Below are 14,120 nucleotides of genomic sequence, written 5' to 3'. Positions count from 1 at the left end.
TTAATGAATGTGGTGTCTGTTCATAAGAAGCCTTGAACGAGTGTTGGTCAATCAGCGAATAAACCATTCGGAAATTCCCCCCATCCAAATGATGGTTGACCTTAAAAACATCAATGTTGGAGCGCCTGGGTGGCTCAGCTGATTAAGCGACTATTGATCTCTGCTCAGGTCACAATCTCATGGCTCCATGCTGAGCGGAGTGTGCAGCGTGCTTGGGATTCTCTCTCTGCCTCCCTCTGCCCCCTTCCCTGTTCATGCTCTCTCTTTCTCCCTCAAAATAAATAACCTTAAAAATATAAATTTCTTGGAAAACAAGCTGATTATATATCATCTTCTGCATGGCAGAATGCAATATTTACAGCTGTAATACTGGAAAGGAGCTCATAGAAATGAGGGCTACTGAATAGGGTGGAGGAGGCAACCATCAGTCAAAATCTTTATTGAGGGCTTTTTATATGCTAGGTTCTGTCCCAGGTGCCCCCTATTGCTTGGTTTCATAAATTGAACCACAGCAGTTATTTTCTTTCTTTTCAGAACGCTTTCTAAAAGCAAAGCAAAGCAAAACAAAACAAAACAAAAAACAAAACAAAATGTTATGAGAGGCACACACATCTACTCCCAAGACATCTCTCCCAAGATTTGGTTCTGTGCTCTATGAGAACAATGTTGCTGTTTTCGTGAAGGTGTATCTTCCTATTTGTGTCAGCCAGGTGTTCCTATTATGTGGGCATGTGCTCTGGATAGGATTCCAGACCCTCCGTGTGCTCCTGTGGCTGACACAGGTGGGAGAAAACTCTCAGTAGGAACCACAGAGCTCTCCCCAGAGCACCTGGTGTCTCGTTCTTTCCCCCATGGACAGGAAAGTCCGGAGAAAGCAAGACAAGGGAGACTGTGGAGAGAAGTTCTTATTTGGGAAACCAGCAGTAAGAGCCACGTTGGTTGGTGGTTTCTGTGCAAACATTCTCATCTGTGAAACATAAAGCAGGAAATAGTGGTTTTCAACAAACTTATATCTCCTATCAAGAACATTCTAGAGCACCAAAGAATTTGCTCCTCATTGTTTCTCATATATGGGGTTTTCTAGCCAGTGTCTGGAAGGAAATTGAACTAAAAATGAAGCCAAAGTGAAAAGCAGCTTTGTTCCTAGAATCGTTTTTTGTTTTTTGTTTTTTGTTTTTTTAACTATGGTACAACTATATTGTTGTATTGTAGGTAACTAACTAGAATATTCTTTGTAACTGCCTGTCACTAATAGTTTACCTACTGGGAAACCCAACTCTGTCCAAATTAAGCCCTCAGCCCACATTGATTTTGTCTCAGTTTTATGGTAAGCTTTTATGATAGGGTTTACCATACCCCTAGTATTCTGATACTCTTAGGTACACTGCTCAGCTGTGCTTGTCAAAGGCAATTACATTTGCTACATTTCATAAGGGTCCAGAAGCATGTTTGGTTCTGTGCTAGAAAGGGCTGCAGTGTAGGATTGTGGAGTTTTATGGGTGATCCTAGTTGAAACTCACTTTGATCTTGCTAGATCTCTTCAAATAGCAAACAATAAATTAAGGCTGCAGAATAAATTCCCTCTGACTCGTTTAGGGTCAAAGCAAATGCATAAAAACATTAACTGCTTTTGTTTCATGCTTCCTGTCTCTACGGAGGTAGGGGGCAGCGGAATAGAAATAAAGAAAAAATATATGGAGTAGGTAGGGATAAAATCCTCTGGTTAATCAAGTTAGCATACTTACTAAATGTGAGATTACATTTGAACATAATGAAATTAACTCAATGCTAAAATAACCCCAAGCAGAATTTAGCACAAATCACCCCCACCCCCACCCTTTCCCCAGGCATTGAACTCCGCTTTCAATTTTGCCAGGCTCTGGGACCTGGCCAACTAGGAGCCAGCTAGGCTAGCAGCACTTCTCTCCCAGCTCAACCAGCTCTCAGAGACAGCAAATGGCATGGTGGCTTAGCTCTTTCACACCCAAGGCCAGCTCCGCTCAATAAGCCTCCCAACCCTGTTACCTTTAGCTTTCCTGGATGTGCAGTCTCTTTCCCCACTGCCATCTTCAGGCATCTCAGTGCTGCTTCTCCTCAGCCCTGTCTGCTGGGCAATCCAGCCTCCCCATTCCTCACAAACAAACTGCTTACACTCTGGGCGAGAATCAGAATAGTTGATAACCAAAATGGTGTGGGCTGGCCCCAAGCAAGCAGAAAGGAAAATGGCCATCATGCAGATGTGGATTCGTATAATTCACGGGGCCTTCTGCTATACCCAGTGCTGCTCCTTTAGTTTCTGGGCTCACTGGGTGGGGGGCAACCTAAGGGTGGCCAAGTGATGGGGAATACTCTGGAGGCTGGGAAGAGTGGCTTATCCTGGTCCTGTTGTACTGGTACATACCCACTGAGTATCAGTCCCTCTGGGACCCCAAATGACCTCCCAGAATGTTGCCTGCATTCCTCACTTTAACAGAATTCTGGTCTTTACTCTTCCTCACAGCTCTTACAAATCACTGCTGGCTGTTTACTATGTGCCTCAGAGTCAGGGCAAGGAAGGGGTGGAGCTTTCCCTTGACTCTCCAGGCTGATCCTTCTTCATGGCTCCCCCACCCCAGCCCACCTCCCCAGGTGAAAACTCCCTCCTGAACGACTATGCATCCCTGTCTACCCCTTTCAGTTGCTGCCATCTCATAAGCTCCTGCCAATCTTCATGTTTTATCAAGAACTTTGGCTCATTTCCCCACCCCTCGTTTGCACTGTGAATTAACAAGTTAGTATTCTGACTTTACTCTTTAAATGCAAGTTAAATTACTTCCCAGACGACTCCCCTTCACAGTCACCCTGAAACCCAAATTCTTTGTCATGGTTTTCATGATGAGCTGACCCTCGACCACCTGATCCAGCTTTATATTCCACTGCTCCTCCACAGACCCTGGACCCCGATGCTACCAAATTATGTGAGTTCTCTTGTCTGACAGTCTTTCTTCTGCCTGGGATGCACTTCCTCACCCTTCTGGCTCTGGCCTTCTCTTGTTTGTTCTGAATGAAGCTCAGGATTTGCTCCTCAGTGAAACCTTCTTTGACCCTTTCAGGCCAGGGTCAGGTGACCCTCCTCTGTGCTCCCAGAGTGCCCCGTTCTAACCTCGATTACGGTCTTTGAATCCTGTGTGGTCTCCAAATCCTACATTGTGATGATTGATTTTTTTGTTTTTCTTTCCCTTTAGACTGTAAGCAACTCAAGTAAACTCCAGGTCAATTCTCCTAAAAGCAGTATGCCTAATATAATGTCCCTTTTTGGCATCTGCAGAGGTATTTCGTGCTCTTCTCCCCCCCCCCCCCCCCCCCACCAATTTTTGGCATTTTTATTTTACTTCCTCCTGATGGAATTTGTTTTTTGCATTTTAGTTTACTTTTTCTTGATGGAGTTGCTGGATTTCCACAGACATTAGATGTGGACTCTAGGGCACTTCCCTTAAAGGGGTAGTATTTGTGATTGCCCATGATGGAGGTTGAGCAGCAAAGCCTGAGTGGGGTAGGGATGGAGCAATCAGCAAGCATCTGGAATCATTGTTGTGGATGAGATATGGAGATACGGAGACTCTGAAGACTGCAGGTGTAGGTGTCTGTAGGTGGATCCCAACTGTAAATGCTTGAAAAAGCTTGCATTCTGTCACCCATAATATTTGGTAAAAATTAGTATGCATAATGAGCATTTCAGAATCCAGTATATTTTATAGTGATTTTGAGATCTTGATTATAGTATCATAGTAAATACAAGAAAAATAAGTTAAAAGGGACCTAGCAATACCATCATTCATAAGATGTTAGAAGTCTGTTATGAGCTAATTTGAACCACAAAATCTGAGTTGCTTTTAGTCAAAATATTTTTTAAAAGTCTTTAAAATGCCAAAAATACGGGAACAAACACTAGAACAGATAAAAGAGAAAGGTCTCAAAAGAGGATTGACTTTTGAGCCGTGCTCCACACCCAATCAGTCACGTGTTAACTTCATTCCTCTGTGCTGGAAGCGGGGGATGCAAAAATGAATGACAGGGTTCCTGCCCTGAAGGCCCTCACCATTTAGTAGGAGATGAGGCTGGCCAACGAACAGCAAAGAGTCAAGGAGATAATTTAGGTCAATAATTTAGAGGGACACACTGGATTTATCTTTGCAGGCAGTAATTCTAAGAATAAGAGCTGCCTTCCTGCCACAGCTAGTATGTGAGCCATTGGAGTTCTCAGGCATGATTCAAATAATGAGTCAAACCAGTCCTCAGAGCAGTTAACTGAAAACATTGCATAGGCTACCAATCTCTGTCCCTCAGGCAGAAAATGACCATACTATGTCTTGACCATTATTGAATTTGGTGGCTTAATGTAATGTTTTCTGGCACATTCTGGGGATTCGGTTTTTAGAAAGTTGCTCCACCACCTGAATATTATTCTGAAATAATAATTATGCTTAATTTAAAATTGCTTTGCTTTGTGAGATCAAGTCCCACTATTAGCACAGAGCCTACTTGGGATTCTCTTTCTCCCTTTCTTTTTTGCCCTCCCCCCCAAATAAATAAACTTAAAAAAAGAAATCGAAAATATTTGAAATTCTATCTCCTTTCAATGAAAGCTATACTTTTCTATTATAATTAAAAACAGATTTCCGGGGCGCCTGGGTGGCGCAGTCGGTTAAGCGTCCGACTTCAGCCAGGTCACGATTTCGCGGTCCGCGAGTTCGAGCCCCGCGTCGGGCTCTGGGCTGATGGCTCAGAGCCTGGAGCCTGTTTCCGATTCTGTGTCTCCCTCTCTCTCTGCTCCTCCCCCATTCATGCTCTGTCTCTCTCTGTCCCAAAAATAAAATAAACGTTGAAAAAAAAAAATTTAAAAAAAAATAAAAAATAAAAAAAAAAAACAGATTTCAGAATGGGCAATGTTTTCAAAGAGCAGCAAGACAGAAGGGATGAATGAATGAACTGGGGTGCATTTTCTGTAACATGGAAAGAGAAAATGAGAACTAGACACAAAGAAAACATTCAGGCTCATTAAAAAATTAGTAATGTTTCTCAATCAATGTATTAAGTACCTGCAATCAGTTTTCACCCTTCAAATCAAGAGGGGGCAGTGTAGTCTCGTGGGAGGAGGGGGAGTGGGTATTAGGAGCTCCTATTTTTCATGCTTCCTGTGCTGTCCTTGCCCAGATGGACCCAGATGCTGGAAAGGTCTCATGAAATCAGTCAGTGCCTTGCTTCCGAGTAGAGTTGCCCCTTAAATATGCGAAATAATATCCCTAATGCTAACAATAACCAGAGTTTGAATCCAAGAATTCCATGTCGGTCATCTCATGTACCTGGTAGCCCTGGGGAGTCCTCCTCTTACTCATCTGTAATGACATAGAGTATCATCAAGCCTAGCCAAAGTTGTTTCCTTGATAATTATTCCTTGGATATAACCTCCTACGTAGTGGTTGTTGACTTGCCAAATGTAACGCTCACTTTGTACCATGCCTTCATGAACCAAAAACCTATGGTACACTCATAGGAGGTGTTTTGTTGTTTTATTTGGGGGCGAAGAAGCAAAACTCCCAAGGCATCCTATGAGTAAATTACTTCTCTGATAGAAAGTAGTGTCCAAGTCATAACTATAACTAGTGGCATAGTTTTATTCAAGTCATTTCACTTTCTGGACTTCATTTTCTTCCGTTGGAAAGTGAATGTGCAAAAGTACATATGAATGTGCATACAGCAGTATATTGTGGGAACACAGCAGAAATAGTAAATTGGGAAGTAATCTTAGCTGAATATGCTGAAGCCCATGAATATGGGATATTTGTATTAATTTGGGTTCTATTATCACTTCCATGACTGATTCTTTTTGAGCCCTGGGGCATTTATTCATTCAAATCCATTCATTTGTTTATTCATTCATTCATTCATTCAGTAAAAATGTGTTGTATACTATGGGGCACCTGTGTGGTGGTTGGGCGTCTGACTCTTGATTTCTGCTCAGGTCATGATCTCATGGTTTGTGGAATCGAGCTCAGAGCCTGATTGGGGTTCTCTCTCTCCCTCTTTTTCTGCCCCCCCCACACACTCATGCCTGTGTGTGTGTGTGTGTGTGTGTGTTCTCTCTCAAAATAAAATAAACTTAAAGGATTATTGTATACTGTCAGGTACTGTCCTAACCTCTGAGAATATAAGATATACAAAAAAGCAGGGCTCTTGACTTCAGAAAGCCTACATTCCAATGAGAAAGATGGACAATAAATACATTAGCAAGTAAGTAAACAAGATAATTGCAGATTGTGAAAAGTGGTTAAGAAAGAAATAGAAGGGTTATGGGATTGAAGGTAATGGGGCTAATCACTTTCAGGTAGATGCTTGTAGAGATGCCATCTGAGTGAGACTTGACAAATGAAATGCCAAACTTCAGCTTCTCAGCCTGACAAGGTAGAGAGGTTATTCATGTCAGCAATCTGTAAGTGCAAAAATGACCCATTTAGACTGTTTCCCATGCACAGCACATTTTGTGCAAAATGTACAAAATGCCCTTAAGCAGAATAACACAGATGTCAGCCTCAATTTTTAGATTTCCATGGCATCCTCCAGTAGAGTTGGTCCTGGCCATTAACAGTATTAAGCTTAAAAATAAAACTGCCAGTTATTTTACCAGCAAAAGCGGGTTTATTTGGGAATGACAATGAATCACAATTCGGGACAAGCCCCCAGGGCAAAACCATAGGCAAGTCCCGAGAACAGAGGAGGGGAACATTTTTTTTAAGGTTTATTCATTTTTCAGAGACAGAGACAGAGAGAGGGGGTGAGTAGGGGCAGAGAGGGATGGAGACACAGAATCTGAAGCAGGCTCCAGTTTCTGAGCTGTCAGCACAGAGCCTGATGTGGGACTGGAACCCACGGACATGAGACTATGACCTGAGCTGAAGTCAGATGCTTAACTGACTGAGCCACCCAGGTGCTCTGGAGAGGAACACTCTTCTATAGAGGAAAGGAGGAAGTTAGGAGGGCTGTTATAAATTAAAAAGTCCATTGGAGTAAACTGGGCATTTGCGGTATAGTGGCTTTTCATTGGCTGAACAGTGATAGTCTCTCATTGGCTGGGCTGTTGCCAGAGGAGGAGTAAAAACTTTCCTCCTTTTGCTGGGATAGTAAAGTAGTACCCTTGTGCAAGATGTCTCTTCCTGTTGGGTCTGCAATTGAGGGGTGGTAGCCCCTGAGAGCTCCCCCCGCTGACCTCCTGACTCCATTCTAATTGGGTTTCCTTTACCAATTTTCACACCAACTGCTCCCTCATTTGGGGAGGGAGGATGCAGGGAGCCCTCTGACTCTGTGGTGCATGTTCTGGCTTCATTAGTCCTGCTCAGACCAGGCTGCAGGCAAAGAAGAAACACCTGCTTAGTCACAGCTGAACTGTGCTGAGAAAAGAGTGACCACCCGCTTCCTTTAGCTCTGCTCACATTGGCCAACGAGCTTCTGAGCCCATTTGTCATCTCCTGGGAATAGAGCTGACTCAGAGCATTGGCTTCTTGTTTGACCTGGAAACAGCTGGAAACAGAAGGCTTGGATAAAAAGCAGGTGGAGCTGGTGGCTGCCTATGTAATAGGGAAATTTTCTGCCCTGACCTGTCCTCAATGCTTGAAATTTTACTGCTACAAGTTAGCATCCAATCCACTCAGTTTTGAAAGGTTTTTATTTGGCTTTAGTCTTCAGTTTTCTCAATTTTTTGGAGGAGGTAGCCACTCTTTAAATATAATTTAACATCTTAAAAGGGGCTCACAAAAAATTCTATACATAACAAGAGTCAGTTTATAGGTGACCTATCCAGAATTACCCCACCTCTGAAATGACAAATTCATACACTCTACTCTTACAGCATAACTCCTAGTCTTCTGACCCGCCCACTGAATTACTCCCATTACATTGCTCTCTAGCCTCCTGGAGACCTCTCCTGCCATGACTGGTTCACAGTCTCTGTCTGATGTAAGACACAGATAAATGGAATTCAAGGTAGAAGTCCATCAGTCTACGTTTGCTATTTCCACCATTCAGCTTAAGAAATAAAACATTATTATGGTAGGCTAGCAATGCCTTCCCTCCCAAAGATATCAGCTCCTAATCCCTAAAACCTACAATTTGGAGAAAAGGTCTTTGCAGATGTGATTAAATTAAGGGTCTTGGATGAGGAGATTATCCTGGATCATCTGAATGGGTTCTAAATGTCATCACAAGTGTCCTTATAAGGGAGGTGGCAGAGGGAGATTACACACACACACACACACACACACACACACACACTAAGGCCCTGTGAAGACAGAGCAAGAAGAGATTTGAAGACTGGAGTGGTGTGGCCACAAACCAAGGAATGCCAGCAGCCACCAGAAGCTGGAAAAGCTAAGGAAGAGATTTTCTTCTAGAGCCTCTAGAAGGAGCATGGCCCTGCCTACACCTTCATTCTGGCTCAGTGATCTCGATTTTGGACTTTAGGCCTTCAGAACTGTGAGAAAATAAATTTTGGTTGTTATAAGTCACCAAATTTGAAATAATTTCTTACAGCAGCCACAGAAAATTAATACAATTACCAATGCAGTGGAAGCTACTGGTGTTTCCCTACCCACCTGCAACCCACTCCTTCTACCTTAGGAGGTAACTAAGACTTTGAATTTGGCATTTATAATTCTCTGAATTTCATACTTTTATTAGATATGTATGTATTCTGAAGTAATGTCATTTTGTGTATCGTATTCTCCTGTATCCTTCCACATTTTGCTTTTATACTTCTGCATATCCTTTGTGTATATGTGTAAATATGTATTATAAATTATATATAATGACACGTTGCTCTAGTTCATTTTTACTGTTGCATAGTATTCCACTGTGTGTGTGTGTGTGTGTGTATGTTTGTGTGTGTGTGTGTGTGTGCACGCATACATCTCAATTTTAAAATCAATTCTTCTGGGAGCACTTGGGTGGCTCAGTCAGTTAAGCATCTGACTTCAGCTCAGGTCATGATCTAGAGGTCTGTGGGTCCCAGACCCACAATGGGCTCTGTGCTGACAGCTCAGAGCCTGGAGCCTGCTTCGGATTCTGTGTCTGTCTCTCTCTGCCCCTCCTCTCCTTGCACTCTCTCTCTCTCTCTCTCTCTCTCTCTCTCTCTCAAAAATAAATAAACATTAAAAAACAAGATAAAATGATCAAAGCCCATTAAAAAAATGAAATCAATTCTTCTGTTGATGGATATTTCGGTTGCTTATAGTTTTTCAGTCTTTCAGACAGTGATACAATGAAGATCTTTGCACAGGCCTTCTTCTGCTCATGTGTAGGAGTGTTTCTAGAATAGTTACCAGAGAATAGAATTACTGGGTGAAAGGTTGTGTCATCCTCAGTCATGCTAGATATTGCCAGTAAAAGTGTCAATGTACACTTGGTGGGTTGGATTTTGACAGCAGGAGATTTCAATAAGGGGACTGGTGTGGGCCTGAGAAACACAGCTAGTGGTAGCTAGTCAGTTCTGTTTGACAAAGCAGCAGGTCCCATTTGCGGCATGAAAGCAAATCTGAATTTCCTGTGGGGACTTTCTGCAATCTTTGCCCTCTTCTGCCTGCTCTCTCCCCGTTCTGGGATGTCTTCCCTAGAAGCTGATCTAATCTCTCGGGTACCTGTGGCATGCCTCGGTTGAGACCAGTGGACTGGGAGCCTGAGGAGCAAAGGGAGGAGGGGCAGGGAAACTGGGCTGGAAGGGCCACGGGAGGGGAGGCCTGAGGTGTCAGCCAGGAGACCGCAATCAGGCAGCACTTGAAGTCTCTAAGCGGAAGTGAGCACCTGCCACTCTGCAGGTGTCCGGAGACATCGGGAGGGCTTCAGCACCTGAGGTCAAGAGATTTGGAATAAAGGTCTGCATGGTTGACCATGTGTATCAAGGTTTGGCCTTTGATAACACTTTCCTCAAGGTCCCTTCGAACTGTGCTCACTGAGAGAGTCACTTTATAATTCAGTGAGCTGCTGCTTTGCCTGTATCTCTGGGTGTGCTGAACGTGCTGAAGTGTCGGCTGAAGGCTGACATTTTATATTTGAATTATAATTGGCAGTCCAGGAAAATTCAGGAGAGTTAAATGTCATACATCCAATGCATTTATAGAACATAACATGTTATAAGAGTAATAAAATATGTACTGAACATTTTATGCATCCAAATAACGTACAGCATGAAAAAAGACATGTGTATTGATTAAAAAACAGGGCAAAGTGTGTATGTGTGTGCCCGCATGTACACTGATAAGGATTAGAAGACACAAAACAATGCCAAGAGTTGGTCTTTTAAGTTTATGGCTCATTTTCCCTATGAAGATATGGGTACTTTCTCTTTCTTTTTGTTTTTTTTTGTTGTTGTTGTTGTTTTTAATTTTTTTTAATGTTTATTCATTTTTGGGAGAGAGAGACCAAGTGCAAGCAGGGGAGGGGCAGAGAGAGAGGGAGACACAGAATCCGAAGCTGGTTCCAGGCTCTGAGCTGTCAGCACAGAGCCCGACGCGGGGCTCGAACTCACGGGGCCGTGAGATCATGACCTGAGCTGATGTCCTACACTTAATGACGCTTAACTGACTCAGCCACCCAGGCGTCCCGGCACTTTCTCCTTCTTAGCAAAAAATTGCTCTTTATTAATCATGTCCAAAACTATAGAACTATAAACATTTGACCTGGAAGAGTCCTTGGAGATACCTCATCTAGGTCAGCTCTTTCAGTGACAGGCAGGTGAGGAGACAAGCCTGACGGGGAGGAGGTCTGCTAGAGTAAGCCGCTAACACACCTGGGGCTGGGGTCAGTGCTAGATCCCATCCCAGTGCACTTCCCGCCATGGGACCTCTTAGCATGTCAGCCCATTCAGATCACCTCATTTTGCTGGAAAATGTTTGATAGCTCTTGATGAGTCTATTTTAATTTAATATTTGGTACTCAGTCAAAAAACTGATTGTAGCAGAAAAGTTGACCATATTTAACAAAATATTTTAAAATTTTAATAGTTTCTTATAATTGTCATGGTGACAGTGATTGCATTTTTGGGGAAATCTTATAAAACTACAAAATGTTTAGACAACTGTGCAAATGCAAACTTTCGAAATTACTTGATACCCTCCTCCATGTCTCCTAGAAATAAACAGAGGACCTTGTTAATAGTAAATAAAGATTGCTTTAATAACATACCCTATATTCACACAACAAGCCATCATCTCAAATGTATGGGATTACAGTGGGATGGGAGAACAGTCCAGAAAGGCCTCAAAGTCTGAAGTAGTTACTGGAAGAAGAAGCCTATTTCTTGCCATTGGTGCTAGACCTGCCAGAGGGTCAGGCTGAACTAGAAGGAAGTTTTAGGGTCCAAAGTTTTAGGGCCCTTACTACAAACACCCACAACAAAAATAAAAAAGGAGGAAACCACTTTGAATTCCAGCACTCTCACACGGTAATTGCTTTCATTTTCCCTGTTCACTTTTAGTCCTTCATTTTATGCCTTCATTTCGTGTAACTATAAATACAACATCATTACAATGCTACATTCTTTTTTCACTCCACATTATACCGTGAACACTTTTGTCTTAGTGCTATTTTGGTTGCAAGGAACATTCACTCAGTCAAGTTAAATTACCTCAAAAAAAAAAAAAAAGTGTGTGTGTGGCTAATGTCACAGAAATCCAAGGACAGGAACCTAAGTCAGCTAAGCACCCCAAGACTTGGGAGGAGGACTTGGGATGGCAAGCCATCAGCTACTGGAGCGGCTCTGTTAGGCGCTTGGGGTGGGGTCTCTGCCCACCTCTGCACTTCTGTTCCACACTCTCCTAACTTGAGTCATGCATCACCAACAATAGCCGCCCCAAACAACATGACTTTACAGTTCCAGAGTTTTTAATCATTCTTTCTCCAGATCTCTGGAAGTCAAATCCTGATTTCATGGAGCTAATTTATCTTTTCTGGCCTGTGAGGCCACAGAGACAGAGGTTTCTGCCCAACCTGTGGACTGGCTGTCACTAGCTCAGGCGGACGCACCTTGGTTCAATCGGGGGTGGCTCAGAGGCACGACCTCCAGATACTAGCCCTCCAGGCAGCAAGGCCGTAGGCAGGGGCCCCCACCCTCAAGCAGTGCGTGTGGGTGGACAGGTAGCAGCTCTCGTGTGGCTGCCTAGCCTTCATAACTACCAACTTTAGTGAACATACAACATTAATTCAGGTGGCTGTTCTGCCATTTACGATCCCATTTCCTCTGCTGTTAGTATTAGACTTAATTGAGCTCCTTTCGGTTTGGGGACTGCTACAAGTAAAACGGTGACGAACATTACTGTGCATGCTTCTTCCCTTTCATCTGGATTGTATCAAAAAATCTTTCAATTACCTAGAAATTACATTTTCTGGGCACCTTCAGGATATAGAACATAACCTTATGTTTTTTTGTTCAAAAAGTACCTGAAAAAAATGAAAAAAAAAAAAAAAAAAAGAAAAGTACCTGTATTTACTAGAGACTTATACATAGGTAGTTATGGGCAAATTAAGAGGATGTGGTATCTGGGATTTGCTTCAAACACCCTAGGAAAAATACTGGGGGGCACCGGGTGATAGCCGAAGCGAGACTGGCGACATGTTGATGACTGTTAGAGCTGACAGTGGGTATGTGGGGATTTACTCTCTACTATTGTCTCTATTTTGCTGATTATCTGACTTCTCTTCTCTTCCTCTACCTTCTGAATTTTTTGCTCTTTCCCCCAGGTTTCCTCAAGTTACTTGGTGCCCACATGCTTCCCTCTGGATTCCCAAAAGTTTTTGTCAGGTTTAGTCACCCCTGATACCTGCTTCACGGTTTCCTTTTCCTTTACTGGAAAACTCAAGCCCGTCCATCTACACATTCAGTCAGTACTTCATTCACATACACACTTTGAGTCTATGTGTTGGGCAAGACACTGTAAAAGGGACAAAGTGTAGTCACCTTCATGGTCTTTGATGTTCCTCTGCTGTTAAGAGGAATGCAGTCATAACTTATTTTGTACCATGAGCTGAAAGACGGGCAGCTTAACACTCTTGGGAGTAACCGTATTTGAGAAGAGGAGCCAGCAAGAGGAGCGTGATATAGCACCGGGCTCAAGAGCAGGCAGAGCTGGGAGACAGGATCTGCTTTGATACCTACCGCCCCCTGCCTGCCTTTCTGCCAGGTAGTTTTCAGAACTGGAAGCTACAATTTGAGGTCGCATTTATGTAACAAAAGAAAAATTGTACATATTGAGATCCTTGGGATTTTTGTAACCGTTAAAACATTAAAGAGTCTCACGTGCTCAAGGAAACTCATACTTTATGATCATGCTGAAAAAGCCAAAATCTAATCAAATGGCTTAATTTCAGAGTCATTACCCAAAGCCTTCGTAGATTATAAATGCCATGTGAACTAAGTGAAACTGTAGGGTGATAATTCTGAGGTCTTTCCGATTTTAAAAGTCATAATGCAAAAACAAAAAAAAACAAAAAAAAAAACCACAAAAAAAAACAGCAACAACAACAACAACAAAACAACAACTCAAGGTGGTTCCTGATTGTCCGAAGTTGGAACACACAGAGGTGGGGCTGCACTCCTCAGCTTGGATTATACTTGCATCTTTACTTGTCAGTCTCCCTTTCTAGACTGTAAGCTTCCACAGGATGACAGAGTTCTAGATTTTTCAATGCCCAGAATGCAGTTGGGCCTCGGTAAATATCCGTTGAATGAGAGACCCCAAAAATGTTGATTTTCTAAAAAAAAAAAAAAATCCCCATAGTTTTCTCCCTTATAGATTCTCTCCTGCACAGACACCAAGATGGTCCCATTCTTTAGCCTGACTCTGAAGACCTCCTGATGAGAAAGTAAATACTTCAGAGAAACTGCCTGTCAGAGACTCAGAAAACCCAAATGATTCCCCCTAAAGGAGTGCCTACTGGGGGCACCTGGGTGGCTCAGTCGGTTAAGCGTCCGACTTCAGCTCAGGTCATGATCTCGTGGGCCATGGTCTGTGAGTTCGAGCCCCGCCTCAGGCTCTGTGCTGACAGCTCAGAGCCTGGAGCCTGCTTCAGATTCTGTGTCTCCCTCTCTCTCTGCCCCT

Source organism: Leopardus geoffroyi, chromosome C2 (genome assembly GCF_018350155.1).
Source record: "Leopardus geoffroyi isolate Oge1 chromosome C2, O.geoffroyi_Oge1_pat1.0, whole genome shotgun sequence".
NCBI lineage: Eukaryota > Metazoa > Chordata > Mammalia > Carnivora > Felidae > Leopardus > Leopardus geoffroyi.
The sequence above is the reverse complement of the archived record's forward strand: the minus strand, read 5'-3'. Positions refer to the sequence as shown.